Raw genomic sequence first — 19,133 nt, 5'->3', positions numbered from 1 at the left:
AGTTTATTACAGTTATATTGTTAAGATATACAAATGCAATTATATACACTACACAGTTATTCAATTGAATATTCAATATTATCAATATTCTTTAAAATCTTATTTAGGTCTATGGTCTGTGTGTCTGCAGTTTCATGACACGACAACCATTAACAATGAGTAACTGGGGTTTTCTGAGTGAGAACTAGCTCACTCACTGCCACTGTTTTGTAAATATTTGTAAGTAAATATTTTTTAAAGTTGGATCCTTGCAAAATGCACATATGGGATTTCCATGTCAGTATGGGTCTTTAACAGTCTTTGACATTTCTACTACAGAAAAACGTCTAATACAACTTTTATTCTTGCTGCCTTTAGATGTCTAACAATTACGTCTGTAGCACGTCTTTAATTGACATCTATACAATGTCCAGAAAAGACGTATAAAAAACTTTCATTCTGGCTCCTGTGAGGACGTCTTCTGGATGTCTAAGAATGACGTCTGTAGCACGTCTTTAATTTACATCTATACAATGTCCAGAAAAGACGTAAAAAAAACTTTCATTCTGGCTCCTGTGAGGACGTCTTCTGGATGTCTAAGAATGACGTCTTTAGCACGTCTTTAATTGATGTCTATACAATGTCCAGAAAAGACGTAAAAGAACCTTTCATTCTGGCTCCTGTGAGGACGTCTTCTGGATGTCTAAGAATGACGTCTGTAGCACGTCTTTAATTGATGTCTATACAATGTCCAGAAAAGACGTATAAAAAACTTTCATTCTGGCTCCTATGAGGACGTGGTCTTTGGTGTTTTATGCCCCCAACGGCGCCTTCCAGGCAGCGAGGGGATGGGTAGGTTTAAGGTTGAGGGTAGGGTTAGCTGCCTCTAAGGAGCCATTGGGGGCTTAAAACACCATCGAGCTGAGGACGTCTTCTGGATGTCCAAGAATGACGTCTTTAGCACGTCTTTAATTGATGTCTATACAATGTCCAGAAAAGACGTATAAAAAACTTTCATTCTGGCTCCTGTGAGGACGTCTTCTGGATGTCTAAGAATGACGTCTTTAGCACGTCTTTAATTGATGTCTATACAATGTCCAGAAAAGACGTATAAAAAACTTTCATTCTGGCTCCTGTGAGGACGTCTTCTGGATGTCTAAGAATGACGTCTTTAGCACGTCTTTAATTGACGTCTATACAATGTCCAGAAAAGACGTAAAAAAAAACTTTCATTCTGGCTCCTGTGAGGACGTCTTCTGAATGTCTAAGAATGACGTCTTTTAGACGTCTTTGAGGACGTCTTCTGGATGTCTAAGAATGACATCTGTAGCACGTCTTTAATTGACGTCTATACAATGTCCAGAAAAGACGTAAAAAAAACTTTCATTCTGGCTCTTGTGAGGACGTCTTCTGGATGTCTAAGAATGATGTCTTTTAGACGTCTTCTGGACGACTTTTTGCTCGCTGGGTGTCATCTGCTCAATGCTCATCACTGCAACCTTTTATCTGATTGAAATAGATCTAAATACTTAAAAAACTTCTCACGATTCGTTAATCCCGATAGCTGTAATAGTAAAAACGTATAATAGCTGTAATAGTAAAAGTTTTCCAGATAGTTCCACATGTAATGCCAGATATTGTCACAGTGTCTGGTTTGTGTTCCCTGGGTGTCCACTAGAGGTCCTCTTCCCGCACGGTGTCCTACACTCTGTTACTACATTTCCCATGATCCTGTCTGTCACTGAGTGTTCATTGTGTTCAGCTGTTTCTCGTCACCTCGTTTAGCACTTGTGTATATATACCCTGTCAGTTTCAGTGTTTGTCACGGAGTCCTTGTTTAATGTCCTCAGACTTCTGTTCCTGTTTGCTGCCTGTTCTTGTTCATGTTTTATGTTCTTGGATTGACTTATTGGATTTTGACCATTTGCCTGAACTGATTGTGAGTACGGATTACCCCAATAAATTAACTGCACTTGGATCTCTCTCTTTTGTGTGTGATACGTGACAGATATTTCATATGCAAGCATGTCAGCCAATCACAGCAGAGGGCGTTTACATTGAAGTCTCACAGCAGACACGCCCCTTCAAACAGAGCGTTCAAATCAGGTGATGAAATCAGGCTTGGAAAAATGCCTTTTATTTCTAAATTATAAAAAAAATTTGATCTAAAAAACATACTAACATTATAAGGGCACCCCAGGAAACATTATAAAATAATAAAATAATCCATGGAATGGGACCTTTAAAGGGATAGTTCACCCAAAAATGAAAATTCTGTCATTGTTTACTCACCCTCAAGTTGTTCCAAACCTGTATGAGTTTCTTTGTTCTGCTGAACACAAAGGAAGATATTTGGAAGAATGTTTGTAACCAAACAGATCTCGGTCCCCATTGACTACCATAGTATATATTTTTTCCTACTATGGAAGTCAATGGGGACCGAGATCTGTTTGATTAAAACATTCTTCCAAATATCTTCTTTAATGGTACAATCTTTATGTATGTACATCTGATATGTACAATCTTTAATGGTGTCTTATGATTCAGCCTCAATTAACGCCCCTCAAGAACAACTACAGCGCTTTACAACTATAGGACAGGAAGAGCTAAATAAACTTATCATTGCATCTAAAGCAACAACATATTAATTAGATCCAATACCCACTAAACTACTGAAATAAGTGTTACCTGTAGTGGAAGAGCCTCTTCTCAATATTATTAACTCGTCTTTATCGTTAGGTCATGTTCCAAGAATATTCAAGTTGGCAGTTATAAAACCACTCATTAAGAAACCACAATTAGATCATAATAACCTAGCAAATTACAGACCCATTTCAAATCTTCCATTTATGTCTAAAATACTAGAAAAAGTTGTGTCCGCTCAATTGTGCTCTTTCTTCATTTGCTCTTTCTTACAAATGATTTACTTCTAGCTTCTGACCAAGGCTGTATCTCAATACTAGTTCTACTCGATCTTAGCACTGCGTTCGACACCATAGATCATAAAATACTCCTAGATCGACTACAAAATTACACTGGTGTTCAGGGACAGGCATTAAACTGGTTTAAATCGTACTTATCAGACCGCTACCATTTTGTCTGTTTAAATGGGGAAAAATCGCAGATAACGCCAGTAAACTATGGAGTGCCGCAAGGATCTGTGTTAGGCCCTCTGCTATTCTCAAAATATATGCTGCCACTTGGTAATATTATAAGAAAACATGGAATTAATTTCCACTGTTATGCTGATGACACTCAATTATATATTTCATCACGACCAGATGAAAACGCTAAATTATCTAAATTGACAGAGTGTGTTAAAGATATAAAATACTGGATGACGTGTAATTTTCTCCTATTAAATTCAGATAAAATGGAGGTATTACTTATTGGTATAAAAAAAACTGCCCACAAAACCTCTTGCAATACAACTTTAATTTAGAAGGATGTCTTGTTACTTTATCCACTACAGTAAAAGACCTGGGTGTTATATTAGACCGCAACTTGTCTTTCGAAAATCATATTTCATATGTTACAAGAACAGCCTTTTTCCACCTTAGAAACATTGCTAAGCTACGTAACATGCTATCTGTTTCTGATGTATGTTTCTAAATAAAAGTTAGTTCATGCATTCATGACCTCGAGACTTGATTACTGTAATGCTTTATTAGCTGGCTGTCCTGCATCCTCAATAAACAAGCTACAGTTAGTCCAAAATGCAGCTGCTAGAGTTCTTACTAGGTCAAGAAAATATGATCATATAACACCCATTTTATCATCTCTACATTGGTTACCTATTAAGTTCCGTATCAATTACAAAAGTATTGCCACTGACCTATAAAGCCCTAAATGGTTTAGCTCCAGTGTATTTAACGGATCTTCTATCGCCCTACAATCCATTGCGCTCTTTAAAGGTCCCGTTCTTCGTGATCCCATGTTTCAAACTTTAGTTAGTGTGTAATGTTGCTGTTAGAGCATAAATAATATCTGTAAAATTATAAAGCTCAAAGTTCAATGCCAAGCGAGATATTTTATTTAACAGAAGTCGACTACAGTGAACGGCTCGTTTGGACTACACCCCTCTACTTCCTTCTTTAGTGATGTCACTAGAACCGTTTTTTGACTAACCTCCGCCCACAGGAATGCTCCCTCAACTCTACTGGCTACTTGCGCACTTCTTATAACTTAGCCTACTGTGTTTACTCAGCTCTTACGGTGATTTTCTGAAGTAAAACTGACGCTTCATCTTTTGTGTGATGTACAATAAACTTTATTAAACTCATCAGTACATGTTTGATCATCATTCGGACCTGGTCCGAAACAGCAGACTTGTAGGCTATTAATAAATAATGGATACATACAAGCAGATGACAAATACGTTATAATAACCGTAATTAAACTACTAAACTATACCTGTTTCATCTCTATACAGCACTCTGACTCTGTAGGCATTATTGTCCGACTCGAAATGAACAACGTTACTGAGAGTTTCTGATATTATCATCATTCCGTGAGATGAATTTGTCCTGAGAGACTGAGCGCGAGCTCATGAAGCTCCGCCCCCTGTGTCGTCCAGCAGCAGCTTATTTGCATTTAAAGGGAACACACTAAAACAGCTCGTTTTTCTGAGCCCCAAAAAATGTCAATTTAAACATGCTGTAAAAAATGATCTGTTGGGTATTTTGAGCTGAAACTTCACATACACACTCTGGGGACATCAGAGACTTATTTTACATCTTGTGAAAAGGGGCATAATACGGGACCTTTAAGATCACTAAATTCGAGGCTTCTGGTCATTCCAAGGATATCTAAGTCCACTAAAGGAGGGAGGGCGTTTTCACATTTAGCTCCTAAACTCTGGAATAGTCTTCCTGATATTGTTCGAGGTTCAGACTCGCTGTCCCAGTTTAAAACTAGATTAAAGACTCATCTCTTTCATTAAGCATTCACATAATACTTACCTTTTATACTACAGTTAAATCGGATCAAATGCATTAATATTATGAACAGCAGCTATGCTAATTATTTCCCATCTGCTTTTCTGTTGTTATCTCGGGACATTAGTCCCGAGGTAAATAGTTTGTCAGCTCCAGTTTGTATCCAGCCTCTCATGGAGACTTCAGATGCCCCAACACCTGTGAAGAGACAACTCGACGCCTGTGAAGAGACGACTCGACGCCTGTGAAGAGACGACTCAACGCCAGCGATGTTATGCCCTAAATTAATACATGATTAACTAACTTTATTTTTCTATGTACATTTATGAAATGCACTTTCTGTAAAGCTGCTTTGAAACAATGTGTATTGTGAAAAGCGCTATACAAATAAATCTGAATTGAATTGAATTGAATTGAATTGAATTGAATAGACAATTCAATAATGTTAAGCCGTGTCACAAAAATTTAATTTGATCAATGATTGATGATTGACATTTAAATCAATGATTTATCCTTTAAATTGAATGATATTCAGAACAGAACAAGAATAAAAAAATAACTATAAACAAGCCAAAACGAAATAATTTAAAGCGAAAGTAAGCGGCGATGGGCTCATGTATCTCTCTCATTAGAATCAAAATGTTTCAACATTCGCGATGTATTTGGATGGTAAACTATTCTTTATTATAGGCTTCTTTGTACTTCACTCACGTTCCAATATCGACGGAAAAAATCATCCTCTTCACACGTGCAAAAATGTGCTTGGAAACATCACAGTGGAGCAGTGCTTACTGTGAATGGTACGAATTGTACTACTGACAATTTAAACAGAGCAGTGTAATTTTTATATGTTAGGTTGACTATTTTATTATTATATTTTATTATGGCTATAATGAACAGGCTGCGATGTCAAGATTGCAATGCTGGAATACGTGTGTGTGTGTGTGTGTGTGTGTGTGTGTGTGTGTGTGTGTGTGAGAGGCGCGGGCGCGATCGAACAGTGGAAACATACAAACATACTCAGTCATGTTCATACAAGACATCATTCAAACTGCAAAGTATTATATATATATATATATATAGCAAATAATTTATTTAATATGTTTTGTGACAGTTTGTTTTCAGAAGTTTCAAAGAGTTAGTAATAGAGTAAAGAAAAAGTTAAAACTTTTTTATTTAAGTATCTATTTTTTATTAAGTATTTATTTTGTATTAATACATAACCTCATTGTATTAATTTATAATGTAACAATATAGCGTGACATTTGTGTCAATAATCGTCAAGCACAGGTGACTCCGCGTGGTGGGAGGGGGCCCCCAAATCAAATTCTGCTTAGGTCCCCCAAAAGGCTCGGGCCGGCACTGTCTTTATCCCCCAAACTCAGGCATGACCACTTGGGGCACTGGAAAGGGTCCAACGAAAGCTGAATAAATATTTGGGTGCTAGATGTTTATTGTTCTTTTGTTCCACATGGGTATTTAAAGGGAATTGGCAAACCACTCAAGGAAGCATCTGTAAACAGAACTTACCACACACACACGGTTGCTGTGTGTCTCTATTGCCAGGTATGCTGACTCTTTTAAACTATTTTTGATATTGCATTTTGAATTATGTTTGTATTTTATGTTGATCAGTTATGTATTGTGTATTCTTTTTAATCCTTTTAATTGATGCTTAACTCTGCCTGGTAAAATAAATGTTACATCTTGATTTATTCTGAAGTATTCTGAAATCATTATTTTAGTAGATTATAAGGAGGCTGGTGCTACCGCAAATCTTAGTTAGGGTAGGTCAAACTAAAGGCGCATGTATGAACGCAGCAGTAGGCACGTCATCTGAAGACTGTAACGACTGAGACAAATCAGACACAATTATTTGGTATATGTACCAAAAAATCTTTAAACTTCACTCTGGGATCTGTGATCCCATCCCCCAAACAGGGCAAGATGGTCTTAGTTACCATGACCACGATCAGATAAGTTGGTTTTCACTGATTCTTGGGAATTTGGATAAAACATGTCCCACGAAGAAAAGTGCTAATTCTGTTGGAAATTAATAACATTTTCATGAATAAAAAGAATCAAGGTTATAATCAGGGGGTCCTTTGCACATATGTAAGGTTATTTTATAGGTTTATTTTTAATTTGTATTAATTTAATGATTATATGCTGGCCCATTGCCTACAAAATCAGTTGTCCTCGGATAGGAGATAATCATTTCAACTTGATTAAAAAAACAAAACGTAATAATTAAATTGAAAAATATCTTTACCACATGAAAGAGTACATAGTAAATATTGTTCAAACCTCACTGTTTGTAGTTTTTAATACATATTACAATTATTTTGTGGTTGCTCAAAATGTGTCCCACATATTCGTCACCACCGTCAGATATTTATAAAAATCAATAAAATCAGGCAACTACAAGGTCAACTTAATTCCTGGGGACCCCATTTTCAAACCTTCAACTCTTCTGCATGCTTCAAGATCACTCAAGCTCCTGTAAGTTTGCTAATTTCTCTTAGACTTGTTCATATTTTTGGACACTGCTACTGTCACAACCATAACATGTCAACACCGTCTCTTTTGTATAAAAAATATTAGATTAGACTATGACATAAATGTATACTTTTTAAGAAGAGGTCTGAAGTAGATAGCAACAGAGGGAAAAAAAGATGGCTAATGTGAACAACTCATGCATATCATGTGAAAGAGTAGATTTTGTCACCACCGTCATACGTCACCACCGTCAGGTTTTCTGTCTGACGGTGGTGACGTACAGTCTGACGGTGGTGACAAAAACCTCCAAATGGTCCTCAACGAAGGCTAGAATATAATTGTTGATCACAATAAATACCAATATGGCCTGTAATGTTTCATTAACCTGTTTTATATTTGTATTTATGTAATTCTCCCTATATTTCTTACATACAGGCCTACACCGCATGCTACTATTAAGCAATATAGCACGAGTGAGAGTGAGGATGTTCGTGGATATCCATGAACATCCTCACGAACACAAGTTTCTCTAAAACGCCTTGGGAGATTGCTTATGGTAGAGAAATGAACATTAAATTCACGGGAAACAGCTCTGCTGGACATTCCTGCAGTTAGCATGCCAATTGCAGGCTCCCTCAAAACTTGCGACATCTGTTGCAATGTGCTGTGTGATGAAACTGCACATTTTAGAGTGGCCTTTTATTGTGGCCAGCCTAAGGCACACCTGTGCAATAATCATGCTGTCTAATCAGCATCTTGATATGCCACACCTGTGAGGTGGATGGATTATCTCGGCAAAGGAGAAGTGCTCACTAACACAGATTTAGACAGATTTGTGAACAGTATTTGAGAGAAATAGGCTTTTTGTGTACATAGAAAAAGTCTGAGATCTTTGAGTTCAGCTCATGAAAAATGGGGGCAAAAACAAAAGTGTTGCGTTTATAATTTTGTTCAGTGTAATTAGACCAGACCTAACTGCGGTATAACCATTGGTAACCTTCCCTCTCTCTCAATTCACTATTATGCCATGTACATTTGGCTTACGTCATTTGGGATGCACATAGTGCACCTACTACCTACCTATATAGCACATACAATATCCCTTGTAGGCTATGCATCTCCCATGACTAAAGCCAAATGAAAATGGCATGACAACATTTAACCAAATCTAACATTCACTGTAATTCCCCCCCAATTTCATAGTCATTACTTTAGGTCAACTTTGACTTTGTGTATTTTAGGAAGTTATGGCTAGGTAGCAGCTATCTGTGGAGGAGAAGAAACAGGGAATATCAAAAGAAGCGGAGAGAGATAATACACAGTGAGGCAGAGTTAAAGCAGAACTCGGCAACTCTAGTAATTTCTTCGCTGATCTTCACTTTTGTTGTAGTGTGTTTTCTCAAAGAGCTCCCCCTACAGCTGTGGGCCGTATATTTCACAACACAGTCGTAAAAAAAACTCACTTGAGGCACCCTCCTCCCCCTTTCTACCACTGCTCACGTGCATATGTTATTATCGTAGCCGGCCAACTTTGTCGTGTGGAGCTATGTCTACCGAGGTGGGTAATACATCATACACAGTATCATATGGCATGTGTTTATGTCGAATTGCCGTAAAGCAGTTCGTGTTTCTCGCTTCTCGTTCTCGCTTCTCACGAGACTTCCAATTTGGGGGGAGCGGGGAAAGTCACCAATATCACCAGAACAGGTTGTTTAACCATCCAAATTATTTCTAGACAGTTTTATTGAGTTAAAAAAGTTGCCAAGTTCTCCTTTAAAGGAGGAATACCTCAGAACGGAAAGGCAAAGATGGAAGAAGAGGGTGGAGGAAGGGAAGCTAAAAAAATAGCAATGACTTGAATGAAAGGGAAAAGAGAAGTCAGAGAAAGGCTTGGAAACATAGACAAAAAGTATCAAGAGAACGTAAGAGAAAGGGCTCAGATCACCTAGAAACTCCCCCAAACAGTCCGTTGGATCAGGCCATACTCGATCCAGCTCGGAGTAGGCAGGCAGGCTAAATGTTTATCACAGTGCTCAGGATTGTTATTTTTTGGACCAAATAGTTAAATAAAGTTGTTAAGCAAGAAGCCATTGACTTGAGTTGTATAAATTTTGGAATTGTATGTTGTAATGAGGCCACTGTCACCACCGTCAGATTAGTGTCACCACCGTCAGTTCTAAAGTCACCACCGTCAGAGGGAGTTTTATTTGTTTTAAATGAATATGCTTACAATATGTTTCTTCAGTGCTGTTGAGTTATTAAAGTAATGTTATCTTTTAATACAAAAAATATGTTTGTTAAATAAAAAAACATAACTTTTTCTATTTAGGCTTAAAATAAACGTTGTATGATGTTAGATCTTTTAAAGGGGTACACGTGAAACAGTATAAAACATGAAAAAAAGTGAATATTTAACACTTAACAGCAAATATGTGTACTAAGAATGCCAGATAATGATTTAAAAACTCTAAATACATATTAGACCAAATAAATAAAAAATGATTTGCTTTTTATTGTGTCTGACGGTGTTGACAAAAACAAAGTAATAACTGGAAAAACGCCTATTTTATGAAAAAAATACAAAATGAGGAGGTTGCACCGATATATTGCTGAACAGCCAAGACCTTGGTCAATAATAATATATCTTCAGATTTTGTAATTTTACTAACTTTTTATTTTCAAAATTAAAACCTGTTTTATCCAAATTCCCAAGAATCAGTGTTTTATGTCACTTAGCAATGTGAACGGGGGCCTGCTACAAAACCTGCAGATATTAGAACAGACTCTCCTGCATTCATTTATTGATGAACTGATTAACATGAAATTAACATGCATTCCAGAACATTTTGTGAATGTTTGTGAATGTCTTGTGTTGTGTCTTTTAATACTATTATCTGTTGATACTATTATCTCTTTGAGACTATGTATTTTATTATAGAACCAACAGTCAACTTAACCTCACACATACCATGTTTGGTCTCTATAAATTGGTACTTTGAAGATCGAAATGATTGTGTACATGATATGCCGATAGCTGTGCAACATATTAGTATTACAAGAATCTTTCTTAGTTTCGTCATCAGACACCAATCCAGCATGCCATTGCAAATGAGCACGCTTAGAACAAAGACTCATAAATCCTCCCCACAGAAGAAACTCCCGCTCAGCAATTTCCCCTTTCTTATTGGTTGAGCCAGCCCTGCAAGGTGTGACCTTTGTCAAGCTTTAAAAGGCCTCTTCGCTAGCCCTTCCCTCTCTTAGCTGTTCTCTTCAGGCCTGAACTGCTGCTCCTTCAAGGACCACTTCCCCCCCCCACACACTGGGGCCGTGAGCACCGCCTGCCATGCTTTCACGCTCTCAAAGGGAGTCAGACTGCTATTTTCTTCTATCCAGAAAACTGCAACCTTACCATCACTGAATGAGCAATGATAAACTCTTGGCCTTCTCGATACGTTCGGGATGCCGGGCTGTCCAGCGTGGCCTCAGCAGGCCCCCGGGCTGCAGGCTTCGACTCACAACATCCATGTGCTTACTCAGGAGAGAGAGGACTCTCTCAACCACAACAGCGTCGAAACCACCATGCAAGTTCATCATATCTTCTTCATCCAGCAGAGAAGAAAACGATTGCAACTTGTACAGTGACATTTGACACTCAGACCCATCAACAAACTCAATTTTCAACCACTTCAAGAATTGTCAACTGCACAGACCATGAAAGTATCAATTTAATGAGGTGCTCTGAAAATGATAAGCTGATGGTTCTTTTCATAGTTAAATAGATCTTTTCCATAGTTCCATTTCCTGCTTCCGGTTCCATATCACTCACCATTTTACCTATGCATGTATGTATGCATGTATGAATGTATGTATGTTTGTTTAGTTTAGTTATGTCTTTAGTTAATAAAACTTGTGCACAACATGTATTTGGTTCTGATTCTCTGCTTGCAACTAAGTCCCTTTTACAATCTTGATTTTGTGCTGTACATGCTGTACATGCTAAGAAATAATTATCTTTCGGTGGCCATGAAAGATCCGTTTTTCTTAGAATAAATTAATAATCAAAAGAGTTTGTTGGAACTGATTAATTGATTGTAATATTAATTTAGCTACCTCAAGTCAATCCAATTAACTGACCCAAATATTAATAATTAATCATAATTGATAATTATGAGTTAGTATTAATATTTCCTCTTTGGGCTAATTTGTTACATACATGGTGGAGAATCTTAGGCATTATATTAAACATTGTATGCAAGCAGACAGTAATCAATCATATGTTGTCCCATAAGTTGTTATTAACATTGTATACATGCACGTACAAGTTTCTGATAAAATCAGCAAAACTATAGCTTGAATATGCCTTTGTGCGAATGGCAGAAAATTTCTCAATGCTAAAATGCATGTTTAAATCGTACGATAAGAAACTCCTGATATTAGCGAAGCAATCCTAATTTCAGTTCTAAATCGAGCGTAAGCCTTCTCTGACAAAGAAATCTCAGATTAGCCGCGCGTATAAATGGTACCAGAACAAATTAATCTGATCATTGGGCGAAGAAATCCCCATTTTCAGCATTTTTGAAGGTGATTGAGCGATGCTCCTCAGTCACCAATTAACCTGTTAAGCTTCACCAGTGCGTGGGCGCACTGAAGCGTTTTTTTATTTATATAGTTCAAAGTTACTATCAGATTTAATGTTATACCTTGACAAACTATACATCATTAAAAAGATATAATACTCAAGTTTCAGTATTTGACCACTATTGTATTCTGAGAAACTTATAGTGACAGTTATGTCTTAATTTGTGTCAGGAGTTATGAAATGAAAAAATGAGTCCATACCTTTAATATGAATTATGCGCGTCAGCCGCTTCCATTCATAAAAAACTCCCGTGCTGTCGTCATGACAGCGATACACAAAACAACGTCCCTCAGGGCTTTAGCTCAAAAATGTGCAAACTTGGAGAAATATTGATATATTCTCATAGATTCACGTCATATTTCTAAAGACAGGAATAATATTTATTGAATTTATACCCAAATGCGTCGATGTAATCATTATGATCGCTTCTTACTGAGATGTGCAGTGTTTTCAATTCATACCAATAGCCTGAGGGCGCTATATGCACAAAAAATAATCCATATATGGGACATGAAGAAGAGCCATAATCATGTGACATTCCAGGACATCACTGCTACACACAAAGCTACAGAGATCGCTGTAATATGCAGATAAAAGATGTTTTGAAGACAATAAACATGTTTGCTATGATATTTGATTTGCCTGTGTTCTTCAAGCCATGCCAGGTATTTTCATAATAATATATTATATTTATAATGTAATGCTAATCGATATAGACTTTATCATCGTGCATAAAACTATAAATAATGTTTTCTGTCTGATTTTTTTTTTATCTGAAGCCAAATTATATCACAGAAGATTATTTAAAACACTCGATTGCGTTATGAAGTAAGTTTGGAGCACAAACATGGTTTTAATCTCATAAATGGTCGTGTATTGATGGTGTGCTAAGCTAACATGCTAGCTAGCCCAGGTGCACCTGCCACCAGGGGTTATTCTTTTATGAATTTTGTTCTAAATAAGAATGCTTACTGATATGTTTTAGTGCATTTGACCACTATTTAGTGCACTTCAAATGTGAAGTGAGAACTTTGATAAAAGAAATTAGGGATTAAAACCCTGTGAATAGCCAGTCGTTAGTAACTATAATGCAGACAAAAGAAATGCATATTTCGAGCCATAACCAGTCTGGAGAGGTGTGAATGTGTGCAGGGGGAGACTGAGACTGAATGGGGCTCGTTTGCACCACAAAACAATAGAGACAAAAGACTGAATGGATGCTTAGACGACGACTAAACATCAGTAGCATTTTTAGAGTAGCCTAATCAAAATAAAGTCATGACATGATCTTGAAAAACATTTCACTAAATACAGAGTTTTAGACTTATTATCTTCATATTTTAAATATAACATGGTCAGACATGTGGCTTTAGCTGTAGTGCATTTCTAGATTGCTCCAGTGCCAACTTCAATTTTATTTTCATTAATATGTTTCATAAAAAAAAAATTCTAATAACTTTACAAAACTTTGAAGCTATTTAAAAAAAAAAAATCATTATGACAATAATTAATTCTACATTTACAATAAACTACCAGGTGTCAGCTTTCAAATGAGATCATACTTGTGCTTTTAGTGCAAAGGGTTCATGAACTGTATCTGTTTCAGTTTGGGTATGTCATTTCTGGGGATTTTTCAAAAGTGGGGTTGCAGCTTAACAGGTTAAGGCCTTATTATTCGGTACGTCATTGTATTCACATTAAACCACTGAACCGCTCATATGAAACAATCACGTCGAATTAGTGGTATAAATTCTAGCCTAGCTAACTAGAAATTTGCCATTGTCTGTAAAGGGACTGTGCTGTTTTGATTTGTGAAAGAGTTGCATCACTTGCATGCAACTTCATGTGTTTAAACTGAAGGTCTCAATGCAACCTTTCAGCACAACCCGATCGCTGCTCCGTTTGATTTGTGTTGTTGGTTGGCATTGGTCTCTTAGCAACACATGACACCGGGAAGTGCGAACAGGCACTTCTGATAATCTGATGACAGCACAAACCTCACAGACCCTTGTGTAAACAAGTGATTGCGTGTGGCCAAAAGCTTGCTCCCTAGCAACCCTACATGCATACAAGTTAAAGCCCTTTACCTCGACTGATAGCTTTTAGCGCCGGCTAAAACTTAGACACGTGAGAGCGTAAAGTGTAACCTTTAACCCAAAGACTATAGACTTTGGGCCTTGGCCCTTGAAACAAAGGGATGGTGATTTGAACACGAGTAACGAGAGCCAAAGCTCCTCGAGGCTTTGAATCAAAGGAGTCAATTGCGTCACAAATTATTCTTTGTTTTGAAGGGCCCTTGTTGGTGACCCCTGCTGGTCAGAACAGTGTAAGTGTAGAGAAAACTCAACTCAATGAAACACCTTTCACAAACCAATCGCAAAGGTTTGATCAAAGGTGTAATCAAGTAATGGCAATCCACGAACCATCTAATACCCTTTTAATATGAGGTTAGGGTTAGATATCTTGGTAAACTGTAAGGCTCGTTTTATGAAAGCTTGGTCAATCAGACCAATAAGAGACTATTAAATTTGCCTCTCCCCTTTATCAAATGCGTCATTAAATGTGTATGAATCTATAAAAGTGATACAAGATCACATAGAAATCAAATACACACTGGTTCACGAACCGTTGAAATTTAAAATAATTTCGAAACAGCTATGACGCGCAACGAAGCCCCGTTTACTGAAATCCCGTGACTTTAGCAGTCTGGTACACACTCAGAATCACTGATTTGAGACACTGGTTTCAGAGCTTCACGAAGCATGTATCATAGGCGGTTTAAACCACTCCGTCCTCTCTCTCTCTCTCTCGACCTCCTCCCTTTTGTTTTCACTTTTTAGTTGAAACCCAGATACCTTGGTTTTTATTTGTGTTTCTTTTATTTCGACTTAAGTCTACCCCTATTTTATGTTGTGTATTTACACCTGTTGAGCCTGAATATTCCTATTCAGTTAAGTTGATTTTAATTAAATTTGGAATTTAATTAAATCAATGTGCTTATTCAATTTCCCTTTTAGTTACTAGAGCTATGAGGACACTCAGCCTGGTCTCATTGTTAATACGTATTAATACGTAATTTTCAAAGATAGAAAACGTACTTTTTTGTACGTTTGGATAGATGCTGAAACGTATAATATGGACATATCTGCAGCGTTTAAACGTAACATTATTACGTTTTTACAGCTAACGTAAACTATTTACGAATTTTTCATATCATAAAGATATCTGTATAATTTCCCTTTTACCATTTTATAGATAAATGTAAGATCCCTTAACCCTACTCCCACACCCAAACATACCCATTTTATAGACAATATTAAAAGGATAAAAAGTAATGGACAGATATGTGTAGGGAAATGCCAGTTTTATTAACAATATAGCATTAAAATATAGTTTGAGCCACTAATCCTACCCCTACCCCTAAACCTAACAATTTCTTAAAACTACGTAGGCTAAAGTTACAATTATAAAGAAAAACAACAGACAGACACGTAACGTTATAATCACAATCATTTATTTATTGAGAAAATGTCAAAACCGGTACCAAAAGTCGTTCACATGACGATGTGTCGCAGTCCTCTCTGGCAGTATATAATAGTTTTGTATGAGATAACGTTACAGAGCAGAATTTAAGTTATTAAAGGAGAACTCCGGTCAATTTTAACATTGAGCTCATTTTTTGTTAATTTGGAGTGCTGTCAGTACAGAGAACAACGACAAAAATCGGTGTTGCCTACACCGTGTTATCCTCTTTTTAAAATTTGCACCCTGTTGACTTCAATGGGGCAGGTTTTAAACCTGCGTTTAGCCTGCTTTAACATCCTTGATTTGTCATTACAAGTGCACAGCCATGTGAGTGAGTTTATTTAGAGTGAACACGGGTGAATCTGACTGCAGTAGATGTGAAAGATATGAATAAAAATGATGTTATTTCAGCCAGCGCACATACCTGTATTTACATCCTGTTTTCGGTCGAAGCCCACAGTAATCGATTGTCGAGTTCACGCGCATAGGTTTAGTATCTATGATCACGCGCGTGAACTCGACAATCGACTACTGTGGACTTCGACCGAAAACAGGAAGTAAATACAGGTATTTTCGCTGGCTAAATTAACATCACTTTTATTCATTTCTTTCACATCTACTGCAGTCAGATTCACTGTGTTCACTCTAAATAAACTCACTCACATTGGCTGTGCACTTGTAATGACAAATCAAGGATGTTAAAGCAGGCTAAACGCAGGTTTAAAACCTGCCCCATTGAAGTCAACAGGGTGCAAATTTTAAAAAGAGGATAACACGGTGTAGGCAACACCGATTTTTGTCGTTGTTCTCTGTACTGACAGCACTCCAAATTAACAAAAAAATGAGCTCAATGTTAAAATTGACCGGAGTTCTCCTTTAATCCATGAAAATTTTAATCCGGTTTTGATTCGTTGTTTGCTCTGTGAAGGCGTGCGCGCTTCTCCAGTTCAAATCTAGTACACCAATTTAAACACGGCATGTCGCAATCTGTGACGAAGCATGCGAGAGCCAATGAGCGTTTGATATCACTGCTGTAAAACATGTTATAACGCTTCGCGCGCAATTTTTGAATCTGAATTCACCACTAGCGCGGGATTGACGTTTAACGGTCTCTGCTGAGAAGTGGAGATAAAGATCACTGGATAAAGGGCTGAATTTGGATCTGTTTCTTGCAAACAACGTATGGATTCTAAAGTTGTGGATTACATCAAGCTAATAAAATTGATGTATTTAGTGAATTTATGTTGTGTTTTAGTGTATTATGGGTCTATATAGGAGAAAACGCCTTTTGTGTCTCACCTCACGGTAAATAAACCAAATATTACAAAATGGTTAAACGATTAAATAAGTTATTTTTAAGGTTTTAAAATGTATTCTTGTTTAACACCATGTAGGCTAATCCTCCAAAACGAGTTTGCAGCAGAAGGCACGAACAGAGCGAAATGTTATTATTGCGACTTAAAATTTAATTGATAAGACAATTGAATGCAATAGAGTCAAAACATTAATATGCATACGTTAAATAGGAATACGTACAAATATGTACGTCGGTAAAGTTGTTATACGTAAATAAATTACGTTTTTGTGCTGTCAATACGTAAATATTATACGTTTTAGTGCTGTAAATACGTCAGTATTATACGTTTCTGTGTGTATAAAACGTAAATAAATGTACGTATGGTAGAATTACACTTTACGTAAAAATACACACGTATTCTCATGAGATCACGTTGGGACACTCCATGTTTACTCTTTATTTAGATTTTATTTCAATTTATTTATTTACTTTGTTCCAGCTTGAATTTTCATATTCAGCTAAATAAATTTTAACTACCCAGGTGAAAAAGACGTAGTATTAAATGTATTAAAAATATACTTGAAATACAAATAGTATGTTTATAATACATTTGTATTACCAACATGCTTATTTGAAGTGCATTAAAAATACATTGAATTGCATTTTAATGTATTTCTAAAAAGTATACTAGAAGTACATTGGTAATAAATATATGCTTAATTATACTTTAAATAAATATGCTAAACACAAGCATAATTTTAATATATTTCTAAAAAGTATACTAGAAGTACATTCTGCCCTACAAAGCCAAAGAGCAGTATCAGCAAAAATGCCAAACTGAAAAAAGCAGCTTTTTGTGTTTTTCTTACACCAAATGTAAGCATCCAATTCAATTTAACAACAAAGGGTACAATTAGATAGATCAAAGGGAGGTGAATATTGAACATTTAGTTTTTTGACAGTCAGGCAAAATTTGGTAGTTTTATAGGCTATACTGCACTTTGCCTTTGCATTACTGCGTATACTTACATGGCCATACAATAACATATAGCATTAAGTGTAGCAAGTGATCATAATCACTAGCTTATATCATAAATCATAAATCATAAATCAAATACTTTTTTATTACTGTGAGTCTGGAGAGGAGGGGGCGGGGAGATGACTCTCTCCAGTATTTTGAATTTGTACTGCAGTAACTATTTTAAACACTAGCTGTCAGTATTAAACATTAATTTTGACCTTTAAGGTATTTTCTCTAAGGTATTCCCCAAGGTATCTATCCCAATGCTGTAAAAAAGTTAATGCTAGCTAGAAAGAGCTAAACAGACAAAATTGACAAAAAAAAAGTTAAGAGGTTTAAAACTTACCAATTTTTGGTGACTTGTTGTTAAAGGCAAGTTTCACCAGCATTTTTCCACATAAAAGTGAAGCCATTTTGACAGTTCTATTCTTCTCTGAGAGAGGTTTTATAGCATACATACTGTATGCTATAAAACCTGACTCATGCCACTTAGCTAGTTGCAACAATGTTCATGCTGACACAAAGGCAAACTGCAGTATCATATTGAAACCAAGGCAGTACGGGCAGATACAACATTCTGCCTGGTTTCACTCTACTTTTCTATACAATACGGCAACTAAAAATGTAAATTTCTATAAGAAATTTATTAGGTATAGCCATATGAAATTTTAACAGATTGAAGAGCAGATCCTGCACTTTTTATTTGTGCAAAACAATTTTTTTTTAAAAAAATTGGAGATACTGCTCTTAGCCTTTGTAGGGCAGCATTGGTGATAAATATATGCTTAATAATACTTTTAAGAAATATGCTAAACACAAGCATAATTTTAATATATTTCTAACAAATGCACTAGAAGTACATTAGTAATAAATATATGCTTAATTATACTTTTAAGAAATATGCTAAACACAAGCATACTTTTAATATATTTCTAACAAATGCACTAGAAGTACATTGGTAATAAATATATGCTTATTTATACTTTTAAGAAATATGCTAAACACAAAGCATACTTTTATTTCTAAAAAGTGCACAATAAGTACATTGGTAATGAATATATACTTAGTTAATTTTTTAAGAAATATGCTAAACACAATCATACCATTTGTGTGAAGTTTTAGTGTATTTAAAGAAAACATACTTATGTTGCTCTTACTTAAAGGTCCCGTTCTGCGTGATCCCATGTTTCAAACTTTAGTTAGTGTGTAATGTTGATGTTAGAGCATAAATAATAT

Source organism: Squalius cephalus (assembly GCF_949319135.1).
Source record: "Squalius cephalus genome assembly, contig: scaffold_45, whole genome shotgun sequence".
NCBI lineage: Eukaryota > Metazoa > Chordata > Actinopteri > Cypriniformes > Leuciscidae > Squalius > Squalius cephalus.
The sequence above is the reverse complement of the archived record's forward strand: the minus strand, read 5'-3'. Positions refer to the sequence as shown.